Source organism: Austrofundulus limnaeus, unplaced genomic scaffold, assembly GCF_001266775.1.
Source record: "Austrofundulus limnaeus strain Quisiro unplaced genomic scaffold, Austrofundulus_limnaeus-1.0 Scaffold73, whole genome shotgun sequence".
Lineage (NCBI taxonomy): Eukaryota > Metazoa > Chordata > Actinopteri > Cyprinodontiformes > Rivulidae > Austrofundulus > Austrofundulus limnaeus.
Genome location: NW_013952475.1, coordinates 198,096 through 214,067, shown reverse-complemented (window position 1 = coordinate 214,067; position 15,972 = coordinate 198,096). Strand labels below are relative to the sequence as shown.

General features: G+C 36.5%; 1 long non-coding RNA gene across 2 annotated transcripts in view; it reads right to left on the bottom strand.

Moving 5' to 3' along the window:
• Positions 1-8,144: 8,144 nt before the first annotated feature.
• Positions 8,145-15,972, bottom strand: part of LOC106519200 (uncharacterized) — a 22,352-nt gene continuing 14,524 nt past the window's right edge. For both annotated transcript variants that reach the window (XR_001310417.1, XR_001310418.1), the window contains exon 2: positions 8,145-11,424. This is a non-coding gene — a long non-coding RNA (uncharacterized LOC106519200). The remainder of the gene's footprint in view (positions 11,425-15,972) is intronic.

Below are 15,972 nucleotides of genomic sequence, written 5' to 3'. Positions count from 1 at the left end.
GTATTATTCAATGCAGCTAAATAAATAAATAAAAAAATAAAAGGTGAACAATAGTAATACTTTTCTTGCCCCTGAGCTGTTGGCTTTGAAAACCCGTGTCTCCCTGAACAATTTAGTTGAATATCTGAATATCCCTGTATAAATATGTCAAAATAAGCTGCTTTAAAGCCATCAATGACCATAAACTACATCACCCATAATGCATGCTGCTTAGCTGCCATCTTAAATTCTGAACTCTCCCACTTCCCATGAACATTCGCCACAATCCAACAGTGAGTAAAACACTCTTATTTTTACTTTTAATAGTTTTTCTTTAATATTTATTTCATAGTTAGTCAGTTGTAAACATAGTGTGTTTTAGTGTTAACGAGAGAACTTGTTAAAATGCTGATTTTGTGCCAGAAAWACCACAAAGAGTTCAATTATGGTTTGTTTGCAATGCTCAGTGGTAGGAATGAGGAACAACTAGTTTCATGTTTAGTGGAAGCTGTACACAAATTGTTCAAGGTAATTGTTCAAATTGGCCCTTTGAGGACCATCATTTGAATTTTCAAACAAAACTATTTCAGATATTTTAGGGATTTTTAAAACTTGAGAGTTGCACTCATACCTTTTCTTTCAGCTACTTAACAGGGTAAAMGTTTGGTGCCAAGTCAGTCCAGCAATAGGAACACAGCAGAGCAGGCCTTTGATAAAAAAAGAGAATTGCATGACAGTGTGTGATTATGTTACTCATAACCATTAAATGTCTAAACATTCCCAGCTTTGACGACAGCTGGTTCTCAAGTTAAATGCACCCCTCTGTTCCGTTTTGTCACTGCAAACATTAAAAGCAAGTTATTTGCTAAAGACCAGGTTCATTTAAAGAAAACATACCACGGCTTACAGATAATTTGGGGAAGATTAAGTACTTAACAGTATCGGGGACATGGAGCAAMGATTCTCTGGAGATATGAGCTTTGATGTTTCACAGGAAGACAGCTGATTGTGAGATTTTAAATCTTCAAAGATCACTGAATGGGTCACCGGTTTTCTGTTTGTTACTGATTAGCATTGCTAACAAAATTAAAATTCAATCCTTCCCAAGAAATTATGTCATTAAATTTAGAATGTATACCAAAAAAATGGCAAAATAGGTTAAAACCAACCAACTCACTGTTTAGAGATCCTCACAGACAACCCCAGGTTCATTTAGAGACCTTAGCTCTGTGACATTTATAAATATTTGACAACAGATGAGTGGGCTCTGTGGGATACCACTCCAAGCACCGCAGACAAGTCTGTTAATAAAGCAAAGGCCATCAGCAGTTCCTGCACTGAGGACTGCACTCAGTATCCGGGCAGCGGTGTAAACGCACACTTTCTTCAACTTTATTTGTCTCTCTCTCTCTCACTCATATTCAAACAAACACCCACATGCCACCAAGTGATAAAAGCAACTGAGAGTGCGTGAGCCACTCATCACAATCAATAATGGGGGGAAAAAATGAAAAAGCAATTAGATGCTTTGGGACCAACAATGATTTCAATAACCCTTTGTGAGACTGTGGGGAAAAAGACATGATCTCCTTCCACTCACTGTGACTCTTGACTGTAGCAAACAAAGTATGGCTGTGATGGCCACAGTGTGGATAACGACTGTCATTGACTGAATCAGTAATGCAGTGTGTGTGTGTGTGTCAATGTGCTTGTGTCTGTTAGTGTGCATGAATCAGTCTTCTTCCCAGGCAGCTGTTAACCTTCCAGGTTTGAATGAGAAACAGGTGGTGGGGCCAAGTATACCCTCTCACAGGAAAAAACAAAAGTGGTGTAATAGCTGACACATTGCTAATGATGTACTAAATATCTCAGTGTGGTGATTTAAAATGCTTCAGGGCTGAATAGTTTGATTACTGCTACAAGTTAAATTATAATACACACGTGTGCATTCGTAGCATGCATAAGGACGGTTTTCCTCTTTCTATGATCTTAAACGTTTCTTGATTTTACTCAAAATGGTTTCTTACAATTCTAAAATTTTTATCACACGAATGCTCCAATCAACACTGGTTGTGTATCAGTTCAGGGGCTGCAGGGGTAGGGCTCATTTGTCGGCCGCTCATGTCCCTACGTCACATCATGGGCTGTCCCAGTTCGTAGGCCCCTGCTCATGAGGCTGACAAAACCATGAAAATGTTGGCTGAATCTGAGTATCCTATGTGGCCGACAATATCCCAGGATTCATTGTGCAGTCAACAAACTAAACAAAAACACAAAACCAGTGGGTTTTTTTTATGGCAGGGTTTGGAAATTCATCACAAACCAAAAAGTTTTTAAAGGTAATGTTTTGCCGCTTAGCTGATGAAAAATTTGGCTGCAATGACGTTAAATTACATGCAATTACAAGTACTGATACTAGATCTAAACTCAAAATAAAAATGTTTTATTTATTTACGTGTTTTGTGAAGTTATACATCCCCAGAACAGATGTGTGAACGGCTAGACTGTCTCATTTCAGAGGCCGTGTTATGCAGCCTGCATGGACTGCCTATGACCTATGTAGAGTGTGGCCTATGTGGGCCCTGTTCTATGTTAGCTGCAACCCCTGAACTGAGACACAGCTGGCACCACTAACGCCTCGACTCTCCCCAGCTCCTTTATTTATTCTCAGCTTCGTATGCTCCTTCTCCCTGACGTTACATTCTCTTAGGATTGCCACATCTATAACCACTGCCTTTTTCATGTAGCTTGTCGACCATCACAACCTGCTGTTTTTCAAACATGCTTTGTAAATAAATTTGACTGGACTTGACTTCAAATTGTCCGGTTGGTTAGTCAGTACCTGTTTGTCAGTCTGGGTCTGGAAGTCCAACAGTACCTTAGCTCATTCTTCTGCACCATTTTTGATAGAGTCCTGTTCCTGTGTGTTCCTGTACACCATTTTCAGTTATTTGGGTACGGCGTTGTTCATGTTTTGTGGAAAGGCTAWAGATATGCACTCAGTGTAAACAAGACACTTGGCTGAATCTGCCAAAAAACAAATGGCAGTAGCTTAAATCATGTGATTGACCTACATTAAGCTGACTATATTCTGTAGGTAAACAAATATGATGTTCTTGTTGTAAAACAGGTGAGATGAATTCCACAGATCTGCATTTGAAAGTTTCTGAACTATTTAAAGATTAAACAAATGAGTAAAGCAACTTATTTTCAGCAATAATCAGCTTCTAAGAAAAAAATACTGTAGAACAGGCAGTAGCTTGTGAGCTACCGGTAGCTCATGRGCTCATTTAAAGTAGCTCTTCAGTGCTTATGAAAAATTAGGAGAAGCAAAATTTAATTTGTCACTGGGAAAATAAATTGGAGACCCGTCACCCAATGTTATTTGTGCACAAATCKGTCATGGTTAAACTCTAAGTTAGTAGTGTGAAATACACTGTAATATGAATGGATAAACACAAAAAGCACATTCATGTAAATTCAGTGTTCTTTGTGGTAGTTTTATGTGAATTGATAACAATGTTTTATTTTTTTGTGCAAAACAAGCTTATGGTCCTATTTAAGTTTAAAATTAAATGTTGTAAAAAAGTAGCTCTCTGACAATTTCACCATGTAGCTCTTAAGGAAAGAAAGGTTGGAGACCCCCTGCTGTAGAAGTTAAACCACATAAATTGATTTTTGTTACATGTTGTGGCTTTTCATTTTCTCTTCCCTTATGCTTCTTTATTTGACATAATACTGTATACTTACAAAAAGTAAGGAAATGAGTGTTTGGCAGATTATGTCTTTATTGTAACAGTGTTTCTTGACAATAAATCTTGTACCATTAGACAGCCTGTTAATTTCCTGTTYATTAAATAGTGCCACATTTGTAAGGAACATGCATTTGTGGGATGAGMRGTAGAGCTGAGTMTGTAGGTTGTGCACATGAAACCTTTGCCAGATCTTCTTTGTCATTGCCAAACAGCTTGTTTTGTTGTTGCTATTGACACTTGTTTTGAGCTTCTGGTACCTCCAGGTGCTGCCAGTCAGGTGCTCGGTATAAGATTTATTGCTAAGAAGCATTGTTACAAGAAATAATCAACCATACATTTCCTTACTTTTGTGCTAAGTTTAGATGATTCTGWTTACACTTGTTTTACTATTACCTGCTTTTCCTCTAATCTTTTTTTCATGTTTTTTAATCTATCTCTTTTTTTCTGTTTAATTGTATATGCTCCTCTCAAAGTCAGCATGCGCATTGGTCTTTGGCCAGCGTCCCCATTCTTCTTGCTCTTGTTCACTCATCCGCACCTCACCTCCACCCCCTACCTCCCCAGCCCCCTTGTATTGCTTGTGTGCAAGGATGTGAGGGGGCTTGACACAGTGTACAGCCCAGTGGCCTAAAAGTGAATACTTACGTAATTGCCAACTGTCTCCAATCATTAGGGGCAGCCCTTAAAAAAGATATGCTTCGCCGACAGCTGCGTCCCCTCGCCTTTGCCAGCCTTTCAAATCATATTTGCTTTAAAGGGCTCGGCCATATTATATTTTAGCCTAAAGCCCTGTGTGCTATGTAGACAACAGCGGAAATTCATAAAGGACACAATTTATGCAAAGATTTGCAAAATGAATTATGGATAAAAAGAGAATAACAACTAATCYGGCCYGCTGCAAACAAAACAGTAGACTCTGCTCAAGGTATTTTTACTCATTTAGTATGATGYTGAGGAGATTAGTTCAAAGGTTTTGGAAAAATGTTTTGTCTCTGCGTTTTTAAATTCAGATTATTAGAACTATGAAATTAAACTTATTCCACCCTTTTAGTGTAACTAGCAGAGAACATGTTACGGTGTTGATCACTAAGCTCACATATTTTACAAACCTTTACATACATAGCATTATAACTGCAATCAGGAGAGTTTGATGTCTTTCTGAAACAAAACATCTTTGCATCTATTAGATCGTGTGTCTGAAGTCAGAAAAGGCATTTTATTTTTGAAGGGAAAAAAGAAACCGAAGTAAAATGTAACAAAATTAAAGTTGATATCTGTTCAGATGAGACTCGTGTTCATATCAAATGCTGCAAATTCMCTGCCAGTTCCTGCTGAGAGACGAACATACATTTTATTTCCGCGCTTTCACAAAGACCTCCTACTGTATGGTTTGTGACAGCTGGGTCAGGTCCCCACATATTGAGGACACAGCTGCCCTGCAGACATGTACTCAAGCACACACACACACACACACACACACACACACACACTGTCATCCACAAGGGAAACAGGAACAGGAAAGCAGAGCATCTAAAATGTCTCAGAGCAGAACAACCACATTCTGTTGTCTAACTATATATCTGCAAAAATGAATCAGCAAGCAAAGAAAAATGTCCCCTTTTTGTTTTTGCACAATATTAGGTTTTCTTAAAAATATAAAGATATTGTAATATTTTAATAGGCATAAGAAAAAGACAACTTTTTTAACACAGGGCTGAAAATATGTGTAAGATTCAATTTTATTTAAATGTTTTAGTCTATTTTTTATACAAAGCATTTCTGTTTCTTTCTGTAGAAAAGAATAATACGATTAGCTTTGACTTGTTGCTTTTCAGTGCMTCTGGCCTGAACATGTTAGTACAGAACCGAACTAGGATGTAATTTCACTAGTTTATGACCATCAATGTTTGATAAACATAAATGTGACATTCTTGATGCTGGTTTGACATACTGTAAAATTGCACTCAATGATGTCTCTTGAAGTCTTAAAAATAATCAGATTTTACATTTTGATGTATTTTTTGCATGGTTGTTCTTGATCCAATGTACATTTTGTAAAATGTGAAGTAGCAAAATGTTATTTGTTGCATAAAGTTGTTCTTTACCACAATCTTAAATGATATGTTCTTATCTGATTCGTTTGTCTGTAGACAAACAGTTATAATCTCAATCTTGGGCTTAAAGTTGWATGGGTACTGTTGGTCTATAATAACTTATTTTTATACTTTTAAGATTAGTTTAAGTAACCTTTATCATGTGAATATAAATACACTTGCCATTTGAAAGTATTTGAAGTGCATTTGCTGAATTTCTTTTAGTTTTTCATTAAAGGACAGTTTGTTGCATATTTCTTTGCAGTCTGATCAGTGAATGTATGCAATTACACTTTAAACTTGTGCTTTGCAGAAGCTTTTCAGTTTACAGCAATAAATAAATAAATAAATAAACAAATAAATAAATCAATCAATAAATAAATAAAAACAACACTGAGCAAAAGCTATAAATAAATAAATCATTAATTGGGCGCTCAGTAAGAAACTTTTATTTTGAAAGAACATTTAATGTTGTAGACATATGTTATTTCCCCTTACCTTTTTAAAGTTACATTTGTTGTCTCTCTAATGATTTCTAGGTAACTATTATCATTGATAAAAATGAAACAWACTTTCCAAAAACTTGAGAAATCTGAAGATTTATTTCTTTAGTGATCTACAGTTACATGTGTCAGACTGTTAGCTTGTGCAAGACGTTCCCTAACAGAAGCTCAAAGGGGCAATGAATCAACCATGAAGGATAATCAAATCAAATGCAAATGCAGTTTGTGTGATTTTTTTTTCTTTCTGATGCTTGATGCCCTCGAGGGGCTTTTTCAGTTGTAAGGGGAGGGGCCGTTCATAATGAGGGGTCACGCTCGGGGGCCCTTTGTAAACATGGTGAATGAGAGTCCTATTCTTGAGGACAAGATTGTGGAATTAGTCCAAGACAAAGGGAGGTGTGCACGAGGAGCACCATGACTCTTTGTGCAACACAACCAAGCCCTCAAAAAATAAATACACAAAAATACAACATAATTATACAATAACAATATTCCTTTATCTGTACCATGTTAATTTTTGTTCAAACTTTATTCCCTGTTTAGCGTGTTGACATGCAACAATTAGACGTTAAAAGAACTCCTGAAAACAGAAGAAATTCGACAAATTTAGGAGCTCGTTTCTTGAATTTAGGACCGACTTTCATGAATATTCGGTATAACCATATATCGGTTTAATAACTGTTTTTAACCTGATATCTCTGCACTAAACCACCCAAACCAGGACATGGCCAAGACTGAGTCATAAACTTTAAGTGTGTTTAAAATATTTAAATTTGACAAATTTAACAATTATGTGTACTATTTTTGTAGGGAAATAATAAAATTCCAAATGAATATCATTGTAAAACCTATTTTATTAAATATTTGCACAACATAATCACTTATTGTATGATGTGTCAGTGCTTTGATCTTTTGTTGTAATGAAAACAAACACTTTAAAATGATGAAACACATTGTTTGCATATGCCTATGACAAAAAACTGAGCAATATTGTAGTATTGTATGGATATGTAATAGGGGTGCAACAATACATGTACCCGTATCGAACCCTTCAATACRGTRCTTTAGGTTCAATACACAMTTGTATCGAACAATTCAGATTTTTAAAATTTACTTTATCAACTTGTCTTCTGAAGAWGCTCTGTGTTAAWGGATCAGWGGATCTGTGTTCGACTACTCCACCTAGGCTGTATTTGAGTGCAGATCCACTGAGAAACTTGCTGTTTCAGCAACATTTAATTTAAAAACTGTACTTTAGAGGTTAAACAAATGTCCATAATTAATTTTAATAAATTACAAGTTAAAAGGGGCATGGACATTTTTCTTTTTTTGTATCAAAAAAATATCAAACCGTGAGACTAAAGTATCGAACCGAACCGAATCGTGAATTTTCTGTATTGTTGCACCCCTTATATGTAAAAATATCTAGGTGAAGTAATGCAGGTTTTTAGTTTATGAATGAAAAGCTGAGTAGAAAACCCACATATGCACAGATACAACATGCAAACTCTACACAAGTCAGGAGAATATTCTGCAACCCTCCATGAACAATAAAATCAAACTTTATTCGAATTTCTCTGACTTTGCCACTTTATCTAAGCTYGGCTTCAAGAGCAGGTGTTTTACTGGGGGATACATTTAAGTTGAAATGAATTTAGATCTGATTCGGTTCATCCAGCTTTAAAAAAAGAGGACCGAGTCACATTTCTAATAAAGTCATCTTTCAAACTCGAGTGGAAAAAAATAACACATTCATAATTACAGAAGAAGGATTGTGACAGTTGTGAAAGAAATGGACAAAAAAGGCTTGGGAGGTTTGTTAAAAAGACTTTAATACTGTTCAGAGGGGAGAAAAGAAACAACACTTAACATGACTYTGTGTGTTTGACAAGGCCTGGGAGCTCTCTGTTGTCTTGGTCGCTCCTCTCCTTGTGAAGAGGAAGTGAGGCGTACTGATGACAAAAGCAACAAGTGCTTGTGAGCACAAAGGAGCTGGTTAACTGTGCCCTAAACTCCAGGAAGTGTTGATTAATTGAATCCATAGGCAGCCAGGCTACAGTGTAATTTTCGAAATGCAACGGTTCGGAGTTGAGCAGCTGGAAGGTGGTAGCAAAGAAAGGGAAAACTGAGTTAAAAGAGATTTGTGGAGTGTGGTTGAACTGCTCGATTTGCTCGCATATTTGTTTAGACTCTCTGCTAGCCCCTTTTTATTTGTTTGCAGCTGACATGAACAAATATAATTCTTGACATAAATTAGAATGGAATCCAAACAAACCAAACGTTTAATCTGATTCATCATTTTTGCCTTTGTCTTTACTGTTCTAATGCACTGCAAAGTAACTCTCAGCCTTGAACTAACACATTCGAAATGTGTTTTTATCTTTGCATGCCACAGCACTGGAAAAAAAACAGTATTAAGACAGGAGGAGCCATTTAAAGCAAATGTGAATTCATTCGGGTGTGCTCCCATCCTGACTAACTGCTAAACAGATTTTCTGGGCTGAAGACATATTAAAATATCTCTCTGATTCCAACGACTTGCACCAGAATCTGTGTGACTGAAAATAATAAATCGCCTGTTCCTCACGTACACAAATGCATCTCTAATGAGCAGTGTCCTAGTTGTTCAATTCATTATGGAGATTTTCTGATGCTTTCATCTTGTGCACATGTATCAGTATATAAGGCTACAAACAGTGCGTGTTGCAGAAGATGTCCATGCTTTCTGTGGCTGCGTGTGCTCAAGGAGGAATAGGGGAATGGGGGTTGATAGAAAGTACACATCCGTATTAAATCTTTCTGCTCTTTCAGATTGAAAAGCTGGCTTTAATTACTACTGTCTGTGTGAGTCACTACTACGCTCCCCTTCCTGCAAAAAAAAAAAAAAAAGAAGGAAAAAAACTGTTAACAACAACAGGCAGCATCTCTGAGGAAAGACAAGAGCTTCTTCACCTCGTGGCTGGACGGCCGCTCCTTCCTGCCTGTGAGAAACAACACGGGCTCGCTTTCAAACGGATTCCTTGACCTCTTTCTTCTGGTCCTTGTTGACTTTCAACTTCTGCACACGGTGTTGGATGAGCCACAWTCATTTTTCACAATTTTGTCAAACAGGTTTTGTTCTTCTGTCTCTTTTAGCCCTTCAAAAGCAGCTGCATAAAATCAACTTTGTACTTTACGAAGGTAGTTAAATGGTCTTGTAGGCTCTAAGTTTCCACATAATGTACTTTTGTATATTTCAAACAGTTAAAACCCCCAGGGGGCATCATGCTGTAGCTCACCATGCTGCTTTACTGAGAGTTCTCATGTGTAGAAACTGTAAAGTAAAAATCTTTACATGGGAACTGATTTTAATTAAACATTTGGAAAGATGGAACATACATAAAACTTGATTGTAAGACTAAAGCTATAAATATATTCCTTACATTTTGTGCAGGCAAGGCCAACCACAGCATGGAAGGAATTTATTTAATGTTTCAGAAGAGTTATAAAAGTCTGCTGCCAAACTGTCTAGCTGTTTCCAACTGTAGACTATCCTCTGTTCTAATTTAAATGGAGACCGTTGGTTCAATAACAGCCAACAGGACTTGGCTGTTATTGAACAAATGGTTGATGGTAGTGACCCTTTAAAACCTTTGAAATTTTTCTAAGCTCGGGGTCCTGACATTCACATTCATGTTGTTTGGACTTCCCCACCTAAACACTGATCCAATTGCCAAACCTGTCGTAATAAAGATTTGTAAAAGTTGACACATCATGCTTTTAAATCTTTCTTTTTCACATTTAATAAATCACTTGGGTTCGATATAAAGTGGAACTGCAATTCTTTGGTCTAATTTCCTCCTTGTGGTTACTTTACAAGTCGCACTTTCACCCCTTTTTTCTGAGGCTTGTCTCAAAGCAGCTTGTTTTGACGCTGTCTCCTTAAAGCCAAATAAAACGCCTTACACGCTGTCCCCCGCCAGCTTCCATAACGGTTCTAGTTTGAGAGAGGGGGTTACGGCTATCTAGTGGCACAGAAACGTTTTATTTACAAGTTAATAAAAATATGCCAATAAGGGAAGGCTTGTCATGCCAGCCTTTTATGATGGAGCCAGAGTCTTACCCAGAGCCAGAGGAGAATGAAAATGACCAAACTGTATAGTTGGTATAAGTCCAATGTGGAATTTTCCAAATCCAAAGTGGATTTTGTATATGTCCCCTTTTAAAGGAGCAGCTTCCTCACAAAGACAGTGCTACAAAAGATGTAAAAACAACTCAAAAACTGTTTTTCACCCAAAAACAAGCCCAAAAATGTTGATCCAACCACCATTCATCTCAGATAGCTTTATCAAGCATCTGTGGAATATGCAGGAACAAGCCTTATTTTACAGAAGCTCCGCCCTAGAACCCACAGAATCCAAAACATTCCTTTGAGGAGACTACTGACCCACCACAAAGGCTCTTTCAGGAGCTGTATTGGTCACAAAAAGTGGATCTTGACAAAATATTAGCAAGCGGTTTAACTATGGCTGACCTGTGAAGATTTTAGAGCGTATTTACGATGCAAACATTTTTTTTCTGCTTTGATAGCTTGCATTTGACCTTATTGAAAAGCTCTTTTGTTTTCTGAAAGCCAAATGTCAGTAATAATTTTTTATTATTTTTTTGTTTACATTGAAYGCTGTTTTTGCACATTTACGTATTTCTGAAGGTCAAGGTCACATGAGGTTTTGCTGCATTGCAGTCAAATAAAACATTATAGTTTAAAATAATACATTTAAATCATTGAAACAGATGTCTGACTATTTGCAACACTATTATTAAGAAGTTCAGGCRAAAAAAATGTTCAAACTGAACAGACCTTTGCAAAGGGCAAGGAAATCTGACACTGTAGTCCTTTCGATAAGAAATAAACGATTCTGGACACAAAAAAGCATTTGCAATACCATTGGTCTGCAAGCTCAGCACCAAGAGCCCCTGATGCCGTGTTATTAGAGTCCATGATGGAGTTAGTGCAGTCATCACCCGGTGTGAGGTGGCGGCTGTCTTTGCTCGTCTGGTTGCTCCTCTGCTCTTCTCTCACTGCATTACCAGCAGGGAGTCGCCTCCCAAAGCCTGAAAAAGACACACTCCATTAGGTTTCCTGCAGGACCCAGGCACTGCTCACATATGTGATGAAAAAAAAGAACAGAATAACACCCAGCTCAGCTGAAATTCACTTCAATGCTCATTGTTTTTTAACTAACTTATTGTACCGCATTGATGTAGCATGCATATTATCAGAAGTACATGCTATTCACATGGGAATGAATCTGTCATGAGTTCAAATTTCAATAGTGTTTACAGAATTTAGCATCGGTGCACTTTTTTGTGTGCATCAAGTGTTTTAATGTATTTAAAATTYAAATATGTTGACAACGACGAACATGCACTGAGTTTCTGACGAAAATAGCCTTATCTCTGGAGACTGTGGGAGATTTTTACATTTGAGCAGAAAAGCTGATTAATTATTTTTGGCATTAGACTGTTTGATGAGATTTATCCGCAGACTTTGAGTGAAGGCTTGAAATCACCGCTCACTGTAGTTAAATGTGTCATCTCTGCAGTTGGGAGTATTAGCTCTGAACTTTTTAAAATCTATACAAAGTACATGTCACTTTGTTGTCACTGCACTCTGTGTTGACAGCATACATGTTTTTTTTTTCATGCTTTAAAAAATTCATACTTAAACATCTAAAATGGAATTATCTCACTACCCCACATAAACCTTTCCCTTCGTGTGTTCCCGACTTCTCTTGTCAGTCAAGAACACAGTAATGACCAGAGCAGTGTGGATATTGATTTGTACTTTTTCACAGGGGGGACAGAAGCGCAATCAACCCTTTCTGATAACGTGCCGTGCATCAAAATAATTGGCAGTGTCCAATTATCTTCTGATTCTTTTGCAGAAAGTCTGACAAGCTCATTGAAAATAAATGTTTAATCAGGAAGTCTCAAGTATAAATCTCAGATGAGTTGCTACAAAAAAATGCATGTGTAAGATATGTTTTGTATTAAATTTAAGCACAAAAACATGTGTTGCCTCATATAACTCTGTGATGCAATGGCAGTGGAATTTTTTAACAGTATTTTTCGTTTTGAGATACAATTGAAGATAGAGCTAATATATGATGGGAATATATTTTAATGCAGCCATAATGTGAATGCTAATAAAGCATTCACACTATTAAGATCATTTTTCTTCCTTATGTTTTTCAGCACATATCTTGTTCCGTATTTTTTGTCCTATTTCAACATTTCATATACTGTACATACATACATACATACATACATACATACATACATACATACATACATACATACATACATACATACATAACATATTAAAATGTTTAACTTCATTCAGGGTTACGGCTTTTGGTATTTGAGCAATTTTTTGAGATGTTTAACTTTTTTTGGCTTCTTTACTTCTCATTGAAAATGAATGGAGCTGTCTTCAGTATCTTCAAAACCCTTCAAAATGTTCAGAAATCTTTACTGAACTTTTTTACCTTTTGTGCTCAGTTCTTTTTAAAAAATTTGTGCTAGTTTAAGCTTCCCTTAGCAATTCTATTTTGATGACTTTAGCTTTTTGTCCATCGATCTGGCTTTCTCTTCTATTCTTCTGCTGATTTAAAAGTTTTTGTGCTCAAAGATTTGTCTGCTTTTTCCAGCTATTTCCTACAAATTTCAGCTGTTTGCTGTGTTTGTAATTATTTTAAGCCAATTTTAACTAATTTGAGCTGTTTTTAGCTAAAATTATTTTTGTGAAATTTCAGTATCTTACTGCTATGACTGATTTTCCACTTTTTTGACATACTTTCAACAAAAGTCAACTGTTCAAATTTAACTTTTTTTGTTTTGCTGTTGAACCTTTTCAGTTTCTTCAGCAGCTTCAACAAAGAACTTTCAGCATTAAGTGGGGTACCATGTATTTCCCAGGCTTATAGTTCAATTCTAAACCACAACCAAGTATCCATGTTACCTTCAACTGTTCTGAAAAAGCTGTATATATATCTCAAATAAATTTCCCTTTGCATCATAGCCTATCTAAATGCTGTGAAATTGGCCTCTGTCTCTTAAAGAACCTCCTACTGTTTTGGGTGTTTAAGCATTTTCACTGCATTTTTGCAGGAAATACAATTTCTCTAAGTTTATGTCTTCAAATTGAACTAATGTAAGTGGGTAGAAGGGAAAAAGATATCCACCAGTTTTAACTAACTGATCCAAAACCTTTAATACCGGGTGTTGATTGGTCAAACACAACATGGCTTTAAACTGATGAGGATTTCTTCCATGATTGTGATTCTGCCATTTCTGTGAGAGAATTTAGCTGCCTCACAAAAGAAGTCATTACATACTTTTAAAATGTAGGCAGAAAATGAGCTTTTTAATGAATTTCCTCAGTTGAGACCATTTCCTGCTCTGCTTTCTATTCCTGGCTTTTGTCAAAAAAAAACCTGCATTTGTAGTTATAAATTCAGCATTTTGGCTACTTYATATGATTCAGTCATTGACAAGCCCTCGTAAAAACAAATAGGTGTCCAAATTGTTTACTTTCTTGTGAGTGCAAGAAAGTAAACTGCAGTAACGTTGTTTTGGTAGCGACTGACATGGCAGCTATCCATCTAACTTACAGAAATATATTCATGATTTTGGAAGCGGCGTCAGCCAGAAAGCAACATGCCATGCTGTATCAAGGTTTTAACTAGGACTCAAATCAAGAATCATTTCAAATGACTGCTGTCCTTTGACGAGCAGTCCATGAGCTGCGTATCATTTTCAACCTTTTCCAGAGATGGATTCCAAAAAAAAAAAAAAACGAACAAAGGAGAGAATGTCCAACATCAAGAGTCACATGAAAGAAAAAAAAATCAACAAACATGTTCAAACACCTTAAAGGGGAAGGACGCAGGTCAAGCTTGAGACAAAGCATTCAGAAAGAATGCCTCCCAACCATGAAATGTCATTGCTGTCAATCAGCGGGCAAATATAAACTGGCATCAGTCACGACATGAGGTGGCTCCTGTCGGTTAGGACTTCCCATTATTCGTTCTCACATACAGATAAYTTGGATAAATAGAAACAACTCTATGCCCGGGAGTCTCAGATTTACTCGATGAGCGCGTGTTACCTGATTCGATTCTGAGCTTGTCATGCATGTGATGCATGTCAAAAACAAATCGTTAACTTATTTGTCATATCAGGTACTGGACACCACTATTTGTAGCTTGTAAATATTCAAAGTCCTTATTTTGTTCGGTTTTTCTACTCTGCTTGGTGCGGTCACTGTTTTCATCCTGATCTGTTATTTCTTGTTTCTCTGGATTTAAAATGCCYGCATTWAATGTAATAGTGTGCTCTTTATTCATTCAAAATCATTGCTGAATCCATTTGTTCATTACAATAGCCTGAGTCTGAATGTATTTTTCTGTAGTCACYCTTATGCATAGCAGTGGCTCAGTAAATGAAAAATAGTGCTCTGATTAGGAATAAATATGCAAAGAGTGTAGCAGAATAATTTACAGGGTTGACAACATGTTTCCTTTAAAATTTGCCACCTCTTATAGTGGAGGATGATCTAAAAAAGTTTAACAACTAATTTGATATTTTATATATTTTCTCTACATTTTTTGTTCACAACATGAAGAGAGTTATTTTAGAACCTGGTCAGTCTTGTCACTCAGTGTCTAATTATAGGTGCTGTAATCACCTCTGCCTATTTTTTTCAGAACTGCAGGTGGTTTCACCTTACTGGTTATTACCCAACAACAATGTAACAAACCATGCCACCTCAGCTGGTATGTTAAATACCAACCCAAACAATCTCAATTAAGCATATCTTTTAAAGACATTCCTGATCAAGTATTCTTGTACAGTCGTAGGAGCCCTGTAATTTCCTCAGGAAACTTTTTTTGCATCATGTTCTCCCTCCTGTGGACTCTGCCCAGGGACCACTTCAGATTATTTTGAGCTGTGAGAGAAAGTCTCACATGGAGAATCTCCTGCTGGGTTGTGCATGTGGGAATCAGCAGCTACTCAAGTCTGGAGCAGATTCTTTAATAAAACATTAGCCACTGTTGGTAAAAGAAGTGACTTTCTACAGCAGAGGTTTTGGTTTAATTTTGTTTGCTCAAATATGTAACTAAAGGAAAAGGTAAAATTAGATTAGTAAATGTGTTGCATGTATAGAATAATTATGCTTAGACAATTATCCTGGAAAAATTCCAAAAAAAAAACCTAAATGTGACTTTTGAAACCAGTTTCACAGTAAAAGTAGCAATCAGCAAATTAATCTCTTCAAAACATGTTTAATGCATTTTGCCTGCTTCAAAACTATTTCTCTCCAAATACTTTCTAAAATGTGTTCATGTGTTTATCAAAAACTGTACAATGTATGTACTCAAAGTGCCTGTCACATGCATATCCTTCAGTACAAAAAGTCAAAGAATACATCTTTATACTTAAGAAACTTGGCATAATACACATGATTTTACCAATTCTGTCTCATAACTGGCCTATTTTTTTCCAACTTAGATCAAAGTGAAACAGGAAGTGACATCAAAGGGGAACTCGCAGGAACTTCCTGCGAGTTGTTTATTGAAACATATATATATATATATA